The sequence below is a fragment of the Melanaphis sacchari genome, unplaced genomic scaffold (assembly GCF_002803265.2).
Source record: "Melanaphis sacchari strain LSU unplaced genomic scaffold, SCAv2.0 Contig177_pilon_pilon, whole genome shotgun sequence".
Lineage (NCBI taxonomy): Eukaryota > Metazoa > Arthropoda > Insecta > Hemiptera > Aphididae > Melanaphis > Melanaphis sacchari.
Window position 1 is genome coordinate 221,059 of NW_020270834.1, and position 19,334 is coordinate 240,392.

General features: G+C 23.3%; 1 protein-coding gene across 2 annotated transcripts in view; it reads right to left on the reverse strand.

Moving 5' to 3' along the window:
* Window positions 1–19,334, reverse strand: part of LOC112592478 (sex peptide receptor) — a 204,376-nt gene that overhangs the window by 163,660 nt on the left and 21,382 nt on the right. Inside the window, exon 2 of one of the 2 annotated variants that reach the window (XM_025336542.1) lies at window positions 9,884–9,967. The exons of the other annotated variant lie outside the window; for it this stretch is intronic. The gene's annotated coding sequence lies outside the window, so the exon portion shown is untranslated. The remainder of the gene's footprint in view (window positions 1–9,883; window positions 9,968–19,334) is intronic. 2 annotated transcript variants of the gene reach the window in all.

Here is a 19,334-nt window from a genome sequence, read left to right on the forward strand (position 1 = left end):
TGATCCTTAATTTTGGTTATGGCTTAGTTTACCATAGTCTATTTTAACATCAACCCGCATCACATCTAGCTCTTTTATAATAGTGTTTTCCAATTCTCTTCCATTGTCAAAGTGGAGTATGGCCAATACATCAAATATTGTATAAATATTTATTTTAAATTATTACATAATATTATGTAATATATTATATTTTATATTTGCACATTACGTAAGTACAATGAAAACTGTAACGACACTAAATTTGGGATAGTTGCTGTGAGTACTAAAACCATAAAATATAATATTCGCTACAAAACAGGTTTCTAAGCTTGATGTGGTTACTAAAACCATAAAAGATAAAATTGACTGCAAGTCGATCAAAAATGTCATAATGACTAGCGATCTATCAAATAATTGTAATATCGTCTAATTTATCAAGTCAATGTCATAAATATATGTCCAGTTTAGATAACGACTAACTTACTCAGGCGTTATATGAATTGGCTAGTCAATATCATCATTACCTGCATTTTTACATTGACAGTAACATATATATTCAATCCATTGAGCAACATAATATTCTATTCATTAAGGATTCTATTATTGGGTGTAATCACACAAAAGGTGTAAGTGATATAAATATGATGGATGATATCATACCTGTCATTGAAATAAGGATATGGCAATATTTTGTTCAAAATACTGAAAAGTAATATAAAAATATAGTATTTTAACTATGTTAAAGTAAATTATTAACTTAAAATGTTAGATTTATATTGTTATTTATTTAGAAATGTATACTAAAAATATAATAAAATAAGCAATTATTTGATTATTTAACAATATAATTACTTATAAATTATTAATATATTTTTTGCTATTGATTTTACTGACAAGAGGGTTGAACAAAATATTCAACTAAGATCAAATATTGGTTCAATATATTTACATTTATTATACATTTGGATCTGAAATCTCTTATAAATACTTCAATTTGAACTTTAACATGAATCATTATTTTAATATTTTTCATAGTTCGAGATCAATATTTAATTATTGCTAAAGTACATAAAGTGTCTTACTCTTCCATTTAATTGACTTTCTGAAATAATAATAGTGCGCATTTTTAATGGTCATTATGAATGCAATTAACGATAGGAAATTATTATCAATAATTTATAAAGTTGAAAACTAATTGTTCGATCTGATGTGTAGTCATTACCCTTTCAGATATAATTGCATCTTTACACAGAGCCAATTTATTTGAAAACTACTAAAAAGTAATTTCAACATTAATGATAATTTTATCTCCATTGATTAAAAATTGAATAAAATTAAAATTTCAAATTAATATAACGATTGGTGATTGCATAACTGTTAAATAGGTATGAATTTTTGAAACGACAGTTGCGATGATTCACTTTTTTAAGAAACGCATTGAGGTGTAAATTTTCAATGTTTCTTAAAATTAGATTTGTATTATTATGGTTTATTAGCATAATATTTAATTTAATGTAATATATTTTATATTGAGTTAAAAGATATTTTTTTATATTTAGGAAAATATTTTATTTTATCTCAAGTTCATATTTTTTTACTTAAAAAAATAAATATATTAATGCTTTTTGGCATAGTTTCGATAAATATATTAATATGATCAACTTGTTTTAAAATTGCATGATAATTCAAATAAAATTATATAATCTTATCAATTTATAATTAATGCTACACTATTTACAAAATTTTATATTTGTCCTAATAATAATTAAATTATTTTAAAATTATTTACACCTATATTATAATTAAATGGTTAATTGTTAATAACTTCAAGTTTATTTAGAATATAATTATTATTTATATTGTTAATTAGTTAAAACAAAATACTTAAGTCAAATCTATTTCACTTAAATCAACTATGCTGTTTATTCTAATGTCTCCCTGGTTATTCCTCAAACAAAGAGAAGTTAAGTAGTTAAATACAATTATATTTCTTTAGTACCTACCTATATAATCTCGTTAACCTTTGTAACAGTATTAACTGAAAACTTATACACTGAATATTGATACGCAATTTATGTTTTTACATTTTCAATATATTTATTATTTTTATATATTGACACTGTTTTTTAAAATAATATTGATTTACTCAATACTAAGAAATAAGAATACATAAGTCCAATATACCTGCAGTTTATTTCTAACAACAAAAAAAATTAATTTTTTTTTACCCTAAAAATATTTATATACTTATTTATCAAATATTACAAATAAAACTAAAAAAAAAAATATTAATATTTTATATTGTGCTGAATTATAATGTTTAATAATTTATAATATTTTATAACTGCTTACCCTTGAATCAGTATAAGCAGGTATAAATATTTAATGATTATCTTTAGTGGTTATTTAGTTTAGTACACCTGTTACATAATACTTAATTTATACAATTTGAAATCTTTTTATTATTTAAAATGTTTTTATTTATTTAATAGTTCAAAGCTCTTAGCAAATTGTGTATAAAATAAAGTGAACAACATATTATTAAATCTACGCGTTTATACTATATTATTCTCGCAGTAATGCACAGCAAATACGCATACATCAATATTTTCTAATGCTATCTAAATAAAATAGTATTTTATGTGAAGACGTAAAAAAAAATAATACTACAAATATATTTATTGTTCCACGTAAATTTAATAATATTTTTATTTATCTATAATATATTATTATGATTCTAATACATGATATGGAAGCTTTTTTAAAGTGGATGTCACATTCAAATTCTATCTGTAGTAAACTTATGAACTGTATTGAATTCTTAAACAATATAGTAGAAGAACAGATTACAAATATAATATACTGTTTAGAATAAAAAAGTAGTGAATGAGTTAATAGTTAATTATTTCTTGTTAACAAAATATGGTAATTATTGATCATAGATAGTTAGTTAAAGCTTTAAAAAATATTATAAAGTAATTATTATTGATAATGTATAAGTGTTTATATTATATAAATATAAAACAAATATAAATAGCTATGAATGGAAACAAACTTAATAATAGTTATTATTATTTTGGAGTTCAAAACTATATAAAATTGATTAAATGTATTATACGTGTACTTGTGTTTTTAATCAATAGACATACATTTTTAAAATTGTAATACAAAGCTTCAAATTCAAAATATTGTAAGAGTATACAATTTATTATTCTTAATCAAAATTATATAATAGGGACATGTTTAACATTCAAGTATTTAATATTTCATACTTCAGACATTAATAGTGACTAAATTGTAAATTTTGATATTAAAAATTGTTATTTTAAACTGCATATAAAAATTAAAAGTTTGAATTAGAGTAATAATTAATTATAGATAATAATAATAAAATTAAATATCTTCATTTGCTATTCTAAAAATACACAAGTTTGTGATATTTAGATATTTAGTCAGATAATATTATCAGATATATATTTTATGTTTAAAAAAGTTACAAAAGTAGATTATTTGTTTAATATTTTCGATCTATAGCGTTAGAGTTTTAAACTGTTCGAAGTTTTATTCCACCTGAAAACTAATGAAAATAAAAAAAAAAAAAACATAAGCAACCTATAGTTCATTAATTCTCAGTAAAAAAAATGATTTGATATAGTTATTAAACAAGTGTTTGTACAAATACATTTTTCATTTGACTAATTTATTGGTTTCTTAGGTAGTTTCAAAGCATATTATACTCGAATAATATTATTTAATTCTATTACATAATATCAACAACATGATAAATGTGCGGTTCTTAATTTATTTGTTTTCAAAAAAAAAAAAAAAAAAACAACAACAACAATAAACGAAGAATTGGTTAAGCGATAAAACATATTGATTAACGATTAGTAATAAATATATATATAAATAATAGATAATTTCACGGGAATTGTTTATAACGTCAATTTTACACATAAACTCTAATTATCTCCCACGGAGTTACCAATGGTAATAAAAATATCTCACGAATTATAGAATTTTATGTAAAATAATTAAACAATAATCAGTATCCAATAGACACTTAATTATTTTCAATTGAGCACATTATGTGAAATATTCACATTGTTGAATAAATAACTTAAATAAATTGTGTTAAATTATATTAAGTTCAGCTAAGGATAATGCACCAAGTGATGAAATATTTTCATCAGTCTAATTTTTTTAAACTTTGAATGTCCATCCAAACGTGAATAATATATATTGATAAATTATTGTTTAAATTAAAATATGCAGTCATGATAATATAATATTCTACAAAAATCCACGCCTAAAAATAATTAAAAACTTATTTAAAATTTCACCGTAGTAACAAAATCACGAATGATACGAAATGCTATTCAATAATTTTATGATAACTTTTTTTTCCTACAATATATTTTATGACTACAATGTATATTTTTAATTTCATTATCTAAATTGAAAAATATTCCAAAAAAACAAATTTGTAATTGTAGAAGTAAATTCTTAATTTTAATAAACGTCAAATGATATATTTTTTTAATGTACATATTATATGCATATTATAATATGTGTATTTATACTGTACATTTTAGATTAAAAATTGACCAAATAAAATAGACATAATATATTATAAAATAAACGATATAAAATAACACTTTTTAGTTTCTGAAATACATTTTTTTTTTTTTTGTTTAGTATAAAGATACATAGGTAGGTTGTTTAAATTGTTATTGTTTACTGATCCATATAATATTGAACATAAACGTTGGGATATTCACATACTACTTTTTATGAACAAGAATATTAAATTTTAACATTTTTTAACGCAAAAACCATTACTTGAATGCCCTCATAAAAGTATCCATAGTATACTCACCATCAAAGATGATGCAACTCTAATTACAGAATTTTTTTTTTTAAACAGGACCAAATTATTATTTTAATGTCAGTACAGAATTTGAATGATGTAATTAATAAAAGAGACTGTGTTTAATGAAGTTCGATTTTAAAAGACAGGTAATAATTACTAGTGTATATTAATTTTAAAATATGTAATTTAAAATATATTTGAATGATAAATTCAATTTAAATATTTTAGTTCAATGGTGCTGCTACTGAAATATGTCAATTGAAAAAATATTTCATGAAGAGAATACATAAGTTTTCCTTAAATTTGTATGAAGCGATAATTAATGTTAAACAATATAAAATTATTAAAATTGCTTTATTAATATTATTCATATTCGATGCAATTTCAATTACTCGGTAGTATTGTACATGAATATTATTCGTATCTGTAATAATATATGCTGTTTAATTTTAAGAGTCGTGTTAAATCGTTATGTATCAAAACACTGAACAATATGATTTTAATTATTTGTCTCGACTCGAATAATTTACTTTTATACTGTACAATGTTTTTCTAATAAGTATAAAACAATAATTATAAAATGTGTTTGTACAAAATGTACCTACATGCAAAATGTTGTTTGTTTATGTTATGATAGTATAAAGAGTATAACGTTTAAAATTAGGAAGTGTATGTACAATAAACAATACATATTAAATTCAAGAGATTTATCATAATAGTTATTAAGATTCACCCAATTCCATGTGTAAAATTTCTTTCGCTTTTTGTTAATTTTAATATTGCTTAGAATATTACTTTAGATGGTAAATATGTATGGGTTTGTTATGCATTTACATATACTAATATAATTTGGTCAATCAACCATATCAGTTTGTTTATTCAGCTACCTAATGAAAACAAATTTATTTTTGAAGATTTTATTTAATTATGAAAAATATTATAATTTAAAAACGATTTTAAGTAATGATTAATTTGTGTAATTATAATAGTAGGTACTGTGATTTTTTTTTTTTAAATGATAAAATAAATATGCATATTTTGAATAACGTTTAGAAAAATATATTTTAATATAAAATAAATACCTTTAGATTTAAATCATAAATGAAACAATTTGTTAAAATAAATTTTAAATAAAAATTATGTTAAAAACAAAATTACACTGGAAAAACTAAAGCTGCATTAAGTAAAATGTTTGCAAATTTTTTTTTTTTTGAATATTACTGAACATTTTCAAAAATGATATATTATATAGTTTGTGTTCACTTTAATTGTTAAATTTCATATTATGACTTAACTCTTTGACCATATTGTTTATACTTAAATTTTAAACGATTTAAAAAACAAAAAATTCCTCAACTTTGTAAAACAAATAACTCAAGATCTAAAGTTACATAAAAAGTTTATAATTACTTGTTCTTATTTCCCATTATACTTTTGTAACGCTGACATATATGAGTTACTTACAAGTTTATGACATCAATTAAATGAATAAAATATTATCTAAATTCTACCGATTTTTGTTGAATTAAAATTATTCTTTTGATATTATTACTTATATTGTAAAAACAATATGAAATATTTCATATTTATAAGATACAAAATAAGTTAATGATAATAAATTAACGATTAATTATACTATAGAGTTATAACTTTTATCTGATAATTGAAATATTGTTAACATCCAATGATTATTATATGCATCAATACCATTTGATAAGTAATATCACAGTAAAAATATTACCTTGTTAAAATATCAAAAATATAATATATATTATAACCAAAATAACGAAAAACGATATTAAAAATATGAAAAAGAAGGGTTAGTAGTATGGAACATTGACTGTGAAAACACAAAAACAATAATAATAAAAATGATTATTAATAAACTCATTTCATAATGAAATATTGAATTACTTCTTTAGGTAAACTATTTTGAGCGTATTTTATTATTGGAATGGACATAAAAAAAGACATATATTAAAGATTAACCCTAATGCCTTAAACCTAATTGATATGTGGAATTAAAATAATAGCATTAAAATAACTATTTCAGAAAGTTGTGTTAGAACACGTGGTGCAATTTCAAAGGAAAATAAGTGTGCTGAAATGAGTGAACAATATTTGTCTCATATATACACACACACATATATATATATTATATACAGATAATAATATATTACCAGAAGTGTCCTAGATGTGAATGCGAATACACACTATGCACGTCCTCCAAATATTGTACTCGAGTACATTATAAGAAATATCTACAGTTGTGGCTTAGCGTTCACGAGGTGTTACAAAAAATTACAAGAGTTATTTGAGAAATATACTTTAAGTATTAATACATACACCCTTATTTAAACCCAAAATTCGCATAAAAATATAGAGAAACACTTAATTTAGTGTTGTATGTCTGATTTTCCTGTAGGTACCAATACTGAGCATTAAAAACTGTTATAAAATAGTTATTATGATTAATGAAAAAATATAATTCATATATAACACGAGTAGGAATGTTTCGGTATTTGCAAAAACTATTTAAAATAATACTGTCCAAATAAATACAGTTATTTTTTGGGTCCATTTAATAAGTGTATATTAAATTAGTTTTGTTTATAATATACACGCGTTTAAAATTTAATACAAATATTGTATTTTAACATTTTGTACATTCAAGCGATATCAGTCAAAATTATATTATTTACTAGTATCATATAGATATAGTTATAATTCTTGGTATATCGTATTTACCAAAATTATGCTTTTGATGTATTAATATCATCAGGCGTTATGGGTTTAATAAAATATAATATTTTGTAATTATTTATAAAAAAAATAAACGTTCCTAGTTTTTTATTTTATAAAATACAAATTAACATAGTATATTAAGGTTATATTATTACTTATCATTAAGTTAGTATTTGAACATGAAAAGTTCTTTGTTTTAAATAATTTTAATACATAATCAATTATATGATTCAAATTTTAATTGTTTATTGGTAGTTATATTTAACACACGTTTGAATGAGAAACCAACTTCAAGATAAATAAATAAAAGATACACTGAAAATTGACTTTGATCAATTTCGTGTATAGCATACCTAATGGACATAATAACGCTAATTTATATTTTTATAACAAATTTAAGACGTACACTAAACAAAAAAATATTTAATGACTGTATAACGTTAGCGCCGTCTATGTAATTTCACAGAAACTCATTATATATACCACATATTGATAATTCGATTTATTTTTTCGAATGTTACATAATTACTTAAAACAGTGTGATTCTAATATACGTATTGTCTGATAAAGACACATTAACAAATATCCAGTTCAGAAATTCAACATTAGAATATTAAAAATGATTATTTAATAATAATATTATCATTTAAATAATTTTCTATCAAGTGATTATTTTTTATATCAAAACTAAAAACCCGACTATCTACATACCCATACGACACGTTATTGGCATTCATTATGAATCACATCATCCACCTAAGGATAACATTCAATCTCTCTAGAATATGCTAAAAAAAACAAGTATCCTTCATGAGCCAAATGTGGCTTAATACTTCATATCACTTTCAAATAACTACTTATTGGAAATTATTAAAAAATACTGCTATAATATGAAGAAAAAAAATCTAGAATTTTGTAAAATTAATAATATGCAAAACTCCCTTGATGAATTATCTCTCTGATTCTTAAGATAGAAACTTACCTTAAGCTTACTCTTAAATTATAATAAAAGTGAATAAAATATATCTAAATTTAAAATAATATAAAAATATAACCTTATCATAAATTATCAAAAAATAAATCCAATGGAACTGCAAAGATAACTTGATGCAATACTTAAGGGTACAAATAAACGAAAAACGAATCTGGAAAATACTCATTTATTATTAACTAAACCATGGTACACAAGGATTAAAACCCTACACTGTGTTTTAAATTATAGCTCAACCTTGCAGATGAAATATTATTTGCTGCTACATACGGAGATAATAAGCCGCTTCTAACTTACATATACCTAACACGGAACGACGTATCTCCTAAAAAAAAATTTAAATTCTCTAAAATAAACATACCCGAGATTAACAATAAAAGGCCCTTGGCTCAAGCAAAATAAACAGTAACATATTAACATGGGATCACCCTACCTATTAACACAGATGTTTAATTCAGTCAAAAGCCACCATAATTATCTTAATAAAATCATAGGGATTTTTAGATGACAACGACCAATTAGACAAATAATTAATTTCTTTTATTATCCAATATATTTTAATGTATAACGTATAACTATAGAAAATTATGCAGTATTTTAATAATAAAAAATATTAATTATGTTGACGCGATTAATAAATTGAAAATATATCTAAGTAATTTAAGTGTATAAAATATATTCCGTGAGCCACAATGATATTATATAATATAAATCTTAAAAACAAATAATTGATAACAACTATTGATATATTTTCAGACATAGATATACAAGATGAATCGAATTCATTTAAAAAAAATATTTTTTTTTTAAATGTTATTTTAAATAATTGCATGTAAAATTTCAAAACAATATTTTGTTAAGATTAATATATACAAACCAATATTTTACTCACATTCATATTGCATTATTTGTTAGTTTTTAGTATATTTAATTAAATTCAAATATATAATTAAAATAATCAAAAAATAACTAACATTTTTATTTTTTACGTTTAACGATTAATTGAATATAAAATAAATTTCTTGTCTGAAATATAATATACAAAAGAACAGTACGTATTTTAGTATATTTTATGTGTATAACTCGTATAAGTATATAGAAATTATATAAAAATCATGAGTTCCATATTTAATATTTAAAATGTAACACATTTTATTTACGTTATCTTTATAGTTGTAGTAAAAACCGATTTAAGTTGACTTGTAAAATATTTGTACACATACCAATATTGGTAGTTGAGTTCTATTGAGAAAAGTACAGCGTTAAAAATTACAACTAGAGTGATTAATACTTACGAGTTTTGACTACCGTTGTTATTGAGCAGAGCCTGATATTTATGGACCCGTTATATTGCAAGCGTTGTTTGGAGCAAAATATACCTGGAACATTTCGTTTTTTTGGAAGGTTAAACTGTACTCAACAACAAATATTTCACTAAAACACTTTTTTTTTCCTTTAAGACAAAACCGTTAAACAATTAACTATGAACACAACTTAAATACATGTTTGTTTCAGAATTGTAATATTATTCATCAAATTTGACCTATATTTGTTTTGTAATCATAAGAAAACATAGCACGGCTTCAGGATTATTAAAATGACAGAAATTTAGTTTTAAATATATATTGTTTAGATATTTAAGTTCAAAAAAATATATGAATAATATATATGTTAGATATTAAATTAAATTATAATATAAATATATATTTATTATAATATATTAAATCAATATTTATTTTAGATTTAACACTTACGAAAAATTATGGAACGAGAAAATTATTAATGATTAGTTCTCACTTTAACATAGCATATGGGTAAATAAACATTGTGCCACATAAATTTATGCTTGTACGACTATTCATAAAATATAACGAATACATATTTATAATAGGCAATTAAATAAAATGTTACAAAATACGTTTCGTTTTAATAACGTATTTTTCTTTTTTTTTTTTAATCAAATAAACTGTACTATTGTACACTAGAGTATTTTTTATAAGGTAAACGTGCATCATACATAGTATTAATTACTGAATTTAATTGAAATAAATATTTGTACTGTGTTAAATGTTTTATTTACACATTATAATGTTTAATCAAATAACTGATTAAATTAAATCGAATGATAATACATACTATATTATTATGAACAAAATACGATTGCTAAAATATAAATTTATAATGAATTTAAAAAAAAAAACGCAGTTATAATAACTTTATTTATGATTGATTATTATTTATTATTATTAAATAGTGAAAAGCATTGATATGACTATGTACGCAGTCGAATTAAAATAATTTCAATAAAATGCAATCGTAACTCGTATTATAGGTATAATAATACTATGCTGAGCGTTTTGAAAAACCGAACCTTTTAAAGGATTTCATGGTATTTTATAAATATATGTTATATATAGGTATACAAAGTACTGAATCGTATACCAAATATTTTCATCGCCACAATATGATCAATATCAAAGTAAATTGTGCTTCGCAATTCAGATACGTATTTAGAGTTTTGACATCGTAGATAAAGTTTTGATACTACCCTTATAACATCCACATCTTCAAATCGAGTAAACTGATATAATAATATACAAAATGATCACATTTATTCTCGTTATAAAATAATTGTCATGTTTAGGAACTTAAGAAAAATAAATGTACTTAAAATGAAAGATGTTTTTTTTTATAATTAATGTTCTAAAAGCTTTATAATATAGTTGTATTCTTTTTTCAGCCTTTTAAAATAAACATATTTTCTTCTTTTTTTTTTTTTTTTATAAGATTAATAAAAAATATATCAAATTTTATCATCTAAATTTCAAAACAAATAATGATTCAATTTATCAACATAACTCTTGTAAAAAAAATTTCAGTGAATCTCAAATGATATGGAAGAAACAAGCGTGAAGGGTAACTTTCAGTTGGTAATAAAATATTATCAACGTTATTAAATGATAATTTAAACTATAGTATAAAAAGTAATACGTGGTTAAAACATTATATTACACAATTACACAAATGTGAAAATGGGTAAATTAATAATTAATTAAATATATTTACATATCTACACAGTTATTTAAGAGTATTACCAATCGTACGATGAACATGAAGACATATTATATGATTGAAAACAAGAGATATCTGATAACCATCCTCTTTATTTTCTTGGCAATAGCTATACACAAAAGCCACTAATGCCAGTCAATTTTAACCTAGTCCTGTGATATAATATCAAATTACAATCATATTATAATAATTATATAAAATAATATTTTATCAAGTATGATTGTAACATTTAAATTAAATTTAATAAATAAAAATATTGATTTTTGTATAAAATTATAATACGATAAGCATTACAATAATATACTAGATTTTCTATAAATGATACAATATATTTTAACATTTTTTTTATACTAATAATTATACTTAAACAATATTTATAAAAAAATGATTTATAGTAAGTTTTTTATATGTGACATGTATGAGTTAAGTATAATTATATCCAATCATAATTTAACATGTACTTTATAGTATAAACTATTGGTATATACAATATTTGAAATTCAAAAAAATTGAATTACATTTTTGGATCTAATTCGAATAAAAGTAGTGTACTAGTGTTACTACTATAAACTAACTAGTGATTAGAATTTAAATAGTTATGCTATTTAAATGTTTTTTTAAATATAGAGAACAACAGCATTGCGGTGATGTGGATAATGTAAAATATTATTATCTTCTAATATAATTAATTTTACATATTTTCTAATGTATTTAATTGTATACGTTTCGATAACAATACATACTCTATTTTCAAACAGCCAACGCGTATTTGCGAGCGCGTACGAAAAATGGATAAAGCAAATCGATGTATAGAGTCTCCAAATTGAATGTTCTAAAATTTAGTGTTACTCGTATTTCTAAAAGTTTTAGGCGTTTTACTATAATAATTATTGTTATCGCAACGTGTATCATCACTATGTGGGTTCTACTACGCCTCTACAGGTGTTTTGGACTCAACGAGGTTAATGTATGACAAGCGAATTAAAAGTTATCTATATAATATTATAATGACGCGTGAATATCCTATATTATTATTGTTTGTACCTAGCCACAGGCCACGATATCTGATAGACATTATACACAGCCGGGTAAACATTATTATTCGGATTCGGCGTCCAATTTTCATTAAACGGAATAATATAATATTCCATCAGCAGTAATTTATTTGTGTTTTGAATATATTACGCATAATGTAAATAGTATAAATAATATGTGCCTCCCACGTTAAGTAAGCTAAACAAATTTTTACTATTGTTGGCCATCATAATATAACTTTATCTAAACATAACTATTATGATTTGAATTTCGTTGTATACCAAGACGTTGTATTTCTAATTATGACGTATATTTTATCAACTGTCGGAAACAATATTTTCGTCGATTCCGAGTGTCGTTAGGCCCGATAGGTGTATCAATCGGTATTCACGGGAAAGCAATATTTTAGGCTTATTAAATTTCGATTTAATGATTATTAAAATAGATTATTTGTGTTTGTGGTATAACTTCGTTTGCCGTCCCGGCGTTTTGAAATAAATTACTGTTGTGTTGGAGCAATAATTGGTTTCTTTAAATGAGAGTAATGGAAGTTTGCCAATTGGCTTGACATTGATTATTTTGTTGAAATAATAATGAATATAAACCGACTTTGCCGGCGATGCTGTAATAAATGCCTGGTGGCCGGACTGGTTTGATGTATATACGGCACGCATACACGATCAATCAAACCAAATCAATTACGCCGGAGTGCGATATAATTCGGGCCAAACGGCACACTCGACTGGCACCGCCGGGGTTGTGCAACACCATTCGCCGTGCTGCAAAGGGTGGTGTGATGAGAGGCGCATGCACAAAAGTCGGGATCCGTATCGGACTGATCAGACTAATACTTTTTGAAATCGGCAGAAAAAATAAATTAATATAAAACCAGCAACGACACTCGAACCTCATCGCCGACGCATTGGAGCCGAGAGAATTTAAAATTTTAACTTTCCGTGCAGCAGTAGCAGAATACATCGTGGAATATTGTAAAACGATATCAAAATGTGATTTATACGCGCCGAGTCAACAGCCGTATGGGAAGTTTGTTGAAATACACGATCCGTACGCCCACGTTCAGAGCGACGAATTAAAACGCTATTCATATTATAACATCATCACAACCAACGAAAACTGATGGAATATTATTAATTGCACGTTTGTAGATGAACAATAATTTTAATTATTTAATATTGATTCCGCATGAAAATCAAACATGGAAGGGGAATCGCATGATCTGAAACGATTCTCTGGACATGGTTTCAATAAATTACAAATCATAGTGTAACATCCCACTCACTTACGAGCATAGTTTATGATATAATTTTATATATTGTAATTTATAGTATATACTTTAACATTATATTATATCAACATATTGAGGCGTAAAAAAACTATTGACACTATTCGTGTTATTGCAGCCCTACGACATATCGTGATATTATAATCCATTATTTATTGGGTCCTCATATCACATACCGATATTAGTCAAATATTATTCAATATGTGTTTCAACAAATCGTTTTTTTGTTTTCTCATTATAATGCATAATAAAAATAAAAAAGTTTCGCGTGACAAAAAAATTAAAATAAAATGTGATATAATCGTTATAAGTATTTTCTGATCTTTTCAAATCAAATCGGAAATACTCCGATACGTTTTTCTAGATAGTTTAAATTTTAATCTACTTTCGGTGTAATTTAAAATATTTTATTATTTGTGTTCTCAAATTCAAATATATATAGTATATAAATTGTATTAACTTATAAAGATTGTTTATTGATGCTTTATAACAAAATTGTAAAAATTTTCTAATTCGAAACGAGAAACCCATTTATTTTGCAACGATTTGTTTTTTTTTTTTTTAAAGTTTATATGTAAACACTATTTTGAGTAACAAAAAAATTATACATATTATTTTTCTACTTTGACATGGTTGGTAGTTTAGAAAGATTATTTATAGTATTTATTAGTAGTTTTCATGAAAATTGTACTAAATTCAACAAAATGTACAATAAATTTAATACATTTAAGTATTATTAGTTATGGTCGTATGGTCGTATCTTATATTGTGTAGAATAATGTAAGTGCACTACTATTTTATACTTGATAATAGACAATTATTCAAAAACTGTATTGGTTTTTACTTACAAGGCATAAATTATGAAATAAAAATAAAATATAATTTATTTATGTAAAACTATACAATTTTCAACCTTGAATTCTTAAATTTGGATAAACATTTACAAAATAAACCACAACGTTTATCATAATTTTAAAACACTGAAAATCAATTGTTATGGTTTATTTAGAAATATTAAAACATAAAAATTAACTTGAGCTACGTTTATAAACGATTTCTTGGATGTTGTAGTTTATCATCACATTCAAATCAAAAAGTACTGTAAAAAACTACATTTTACTGAGAAATATTAAGTAAATTAACTACACTTCACCCAACCCCTCTATATTTGGACCATTTGTTAGCAATGAGACATTAGGTTAAATTAAATTTTTTTATTTATAAATAAAATATTAATATTAAAAATGTATTATTTTAATTTAAATTGTGCATTGAAGGTAAGTAGTTTAAATTTATGTTGTTGGTAAATATTTATTTCTAAAAATTAGTTTACATCACTTTTGTTACATAGCAAATATCTAATGTATTTTGCCATTAAATAATTCACTATGACAAATTGTTAAATTTTAACGTAATATTAAAAGAAGTGGATAATCGAGTACCGATCTGTTGTACGGAAGGTATTGAATAGGTTACTATGTTTTCGGATGTGTTGAAATTGAATTTAGTATTATATTATTACATATGAAAATCAATTCTGAACTCATATAGCCAATCGACTATTAGCCAGCCACGAATAATTGTTTTAAACGATAAAAAAAATAATGAATATCGTTATTCATAGTTTAAATATGTAATTTTATCTAAATTTGAGCTTAAAATGTTAAAAACAAAATTGGGCCTATATATTATTTGGATTTTTTAGTTTCAGAATGAAAAATTTATGAGAAATTTTGTGTTAATTTTTAAATTGTTACCTACTATAAAATTTACACATTTCATAAATTTTCAAGTGTAAAACAATTTGAACATTTTTGTGACAACTTTTGTCAAAATACAATATTTAAATGCTTATAAAAATAAATTGAATCTATGTGTTTTCAATATTTTTACATATCTATAAGTATAGCTTGTGTGGAATCTTATATTAAATTTTTAAGCTTTCTGTCCGAGGGGAAAAAATATTATCAACATTTATAGAAATAAAACTGATAGGAATTTTAAATTCCAAATGTCTATAAATATCTCAAAGAAAGCAGTAATATATAGAGAATTTCAACACAAATATTTGGTGAACATTTTAATAACTACGCTTAATCCTTTTCAAGTTATATTAAAAAAAAAACAAAATCAATTTTGTCAAAAATAGGGTTTGCGTAAAACATCATTTTCGATGATTTTTTGCTGTTTTTCTGATTATTTTGTAAAATATTGAGAATTCTTTATTTTTAATTCTCTAATGTACAAACAAGATATAATATTCTATTGGAGGTTACTCTTGAAGTTTAAAATTGAAACATTTTTTAGCTATATATCGTGAATACATACAATAAAAACTACAAATCACTGTAAAATCAATACATTCATAGCTCCGCTTTTAAAATCGTTACATCTATAAAAATAAAATGATCTTAGACAAATAAAATAAACGGATTAGTATTTATTCATAAAGATGGTTTATATTATAAATTAGACATTTTATAAGTAATTTCTTAATTTGGTACCTATTTGTTGCATTCATTTTTGTAAAAAACATTGTAATAAGAAATATTAAAATTTATATCGGCTACCGTCGAATGATGTGAATAGATTCATTGTATAAACAGTCATTTTTGAAATTCCATCGAGTAAAGTAAATAATGATTAAAACTATTGCTAGAAATTTAAAGCTTCTATGATTTATTTATCTATTTTAAAAATAGCAAATCAATAAGAATATATAATGAGTGCTCATTGTTTTCTGATTAAATAACCAGTTTTGGCAAAACTTCAAAATTTTTTATATGTTTGTAAAAAAAAAAATATTATTGGAAATATTGTAATACATTTTCATACTTTTTAACCAAACAAAAACGTTATTAACATAAATTTAAAAAAAGACTTAAGAATAAAAAATTTGAAAATTATAGGTTTAAAAAATGTTAAAATAACCCGAAATTATTTATCATTGGAAATAAAATATTTTTCTTAGTAATGATTTAGTTTTTATCTGTTTTTCAATTTTTTATTTTTCCCCAAAATATATGTTATGTAAGAAATGCAATCTACTTTAGATGTTGAAGATTAAATCAAATTCTGTTTTTAAAAAAAAAAAAGGATTTAAATTCATTTATTCTTTCGATCCACTCAAATAAACAAATTAATGTTCTTTGATATTTAACATAGAAATAACACAGGAAATCGTTCATCCAATATAAATTCAACTTTTATTATTATTATTATTATTTTGTTTCTTGCAGAAAAGCATTGCATAAAACTAACTGTAATCTGAGATAGATTTATAATATTTTGAATAAAAAAATAATAACTTACATAATTTTTCTTATAATATGCGTATCTTTATTATAACATCAATGACATATTAATAATATTCATCGCTCTAAATGCGGAGTTTTTGATTTTTAGTTTGTAAGAACAATAAATGCTGTAAATGCTACTGGCATATATTTTGTTGATGACAAAAATGAAAGTATTTATATCCATTAATTAATATATAATATAATATTTGGCTTTTTTAGTAGTATAAAGTAATACGCAGTGGTACCGTATTAACAGTGTCTGAATGTTACTATATAATTATTATATAATATTATGTTTCTACATCCAATTAAAAAAAAAAACTTTACTCCGTTTAAAAAGTTGTGCAAAATTGCCTAGCTGTTTGTAGGTAAGTATTATGTTGTTACATTTTATTGTTATACACTTGCATTTAAAAATATCGATTGGCACTCCTAATAATTATACTCGTTAATTATATAGTTTGTATTACATCAATTTACTACTCCATCATGTATACTATTGTCTATTACATTAGAGTTTCATTCATAAAACACAAAAAAATAAAAATATTTATTGTTTTAATGTTATATATTTTTGACAGTGATTAAAACGAAAAAGAAACTTGCATTTATGTAAACTAAAACGTTAACAGTTTGTGTACTCGTTGGTAAACTTTAATTATCCACTGAGAGAATTGTGTTCCAATTATTCAGTTGCTTTGTCGACCTGTATATTATCTACCGTGTTTTAATATGTCATTGTCATAATAAAAATAAATAAAACAAAAGAAAATATTAATTATTCTGTGGTTTGAATGGTGAATGAATATAAAGAACAGAAAAAAATAAATAGAAAAAAGGACGACGGAAAGGAAACGGCTACACTCGCCTTCACTCATACCCTTGCTTAAAGTGAACAGTGATATAGAGTGCAGTTATACAAAAAATGTTCGCGATTGCAAATGAAATCTGTTGGTACCGTGTTGGTTCACAGCTGACATTTGCTGACATTTTATTTTTTGACATTTTGTATAGTACCCTTAACGCACATAGAAACTAACGAGAACGTTTAAAAATACTAACACGATATCATTGTTTAACGTCGTGTGGAATATATATTTTAAGTATATAAAAAGATAATCGATGGATGTTGTCGAATGTCCATGCGTATGCGCGATAATCTATATCATACTTCAACGTTGTTTTATATAGAGCCTGTTACTATTGTTGTAACGGATTATGACGACTTAAAATACACAATCTTCTATCTTAATTATTATATAAAGTAATTATTTGTGTCATCAAGACCGTCTTATAAACATCTGATAAACAATCCCAGCCAGAGCCTTTAATTCCATGTTTAGCTATCCATGTGTCCTTGGACATCACAATTCACGAGAAATGGAAATTTCATTACAACCCTACAATAAAGTACACTCTGGATAATCGGATAACTGATTTATCGAACAAGCCTCAGCCTTAAGGCAATAAATACAGAACTAAAATGTCGAAACAAATAACGTATAACGTATATAATATGCATTTATAGTCGTATCGAATTCGTGAATTGCAATTCTATAAATTAATTACCCCATTTAAATTTTGTAATACTTGAAAATTAATTTAACTATAGGCTTTTTGTTGAATTAAAATTTTAATCGCATTAGAATTTAAATTTGTATTAATATATAATATTATTAACTACTATTATAATAATACGAGTTACCAAATTTACAATTATTAATATTTATTTTACGAATGGCATATTATATTAAGTATAAAATACATACAACACAACAATGATTTACAACTTATTAGACTATAACCCATTTCAGTAGTTATTATAAATTATTTATTACGAGTAGGTAGCAAATCCGTACATTTTAATAAAATAAAAAATTTGATTGAATAATTCTGTTTTAAATGTATGAAATCAGATTAATTGTTAATTAGTTAAATATTTTTACTTTATTAATATTATTTGCTTTGTACAATGCGATTAAATTCGAAAGTTCATGACCTAAATTTGATTAAATTTATTGGAATCTACCAGTTTTT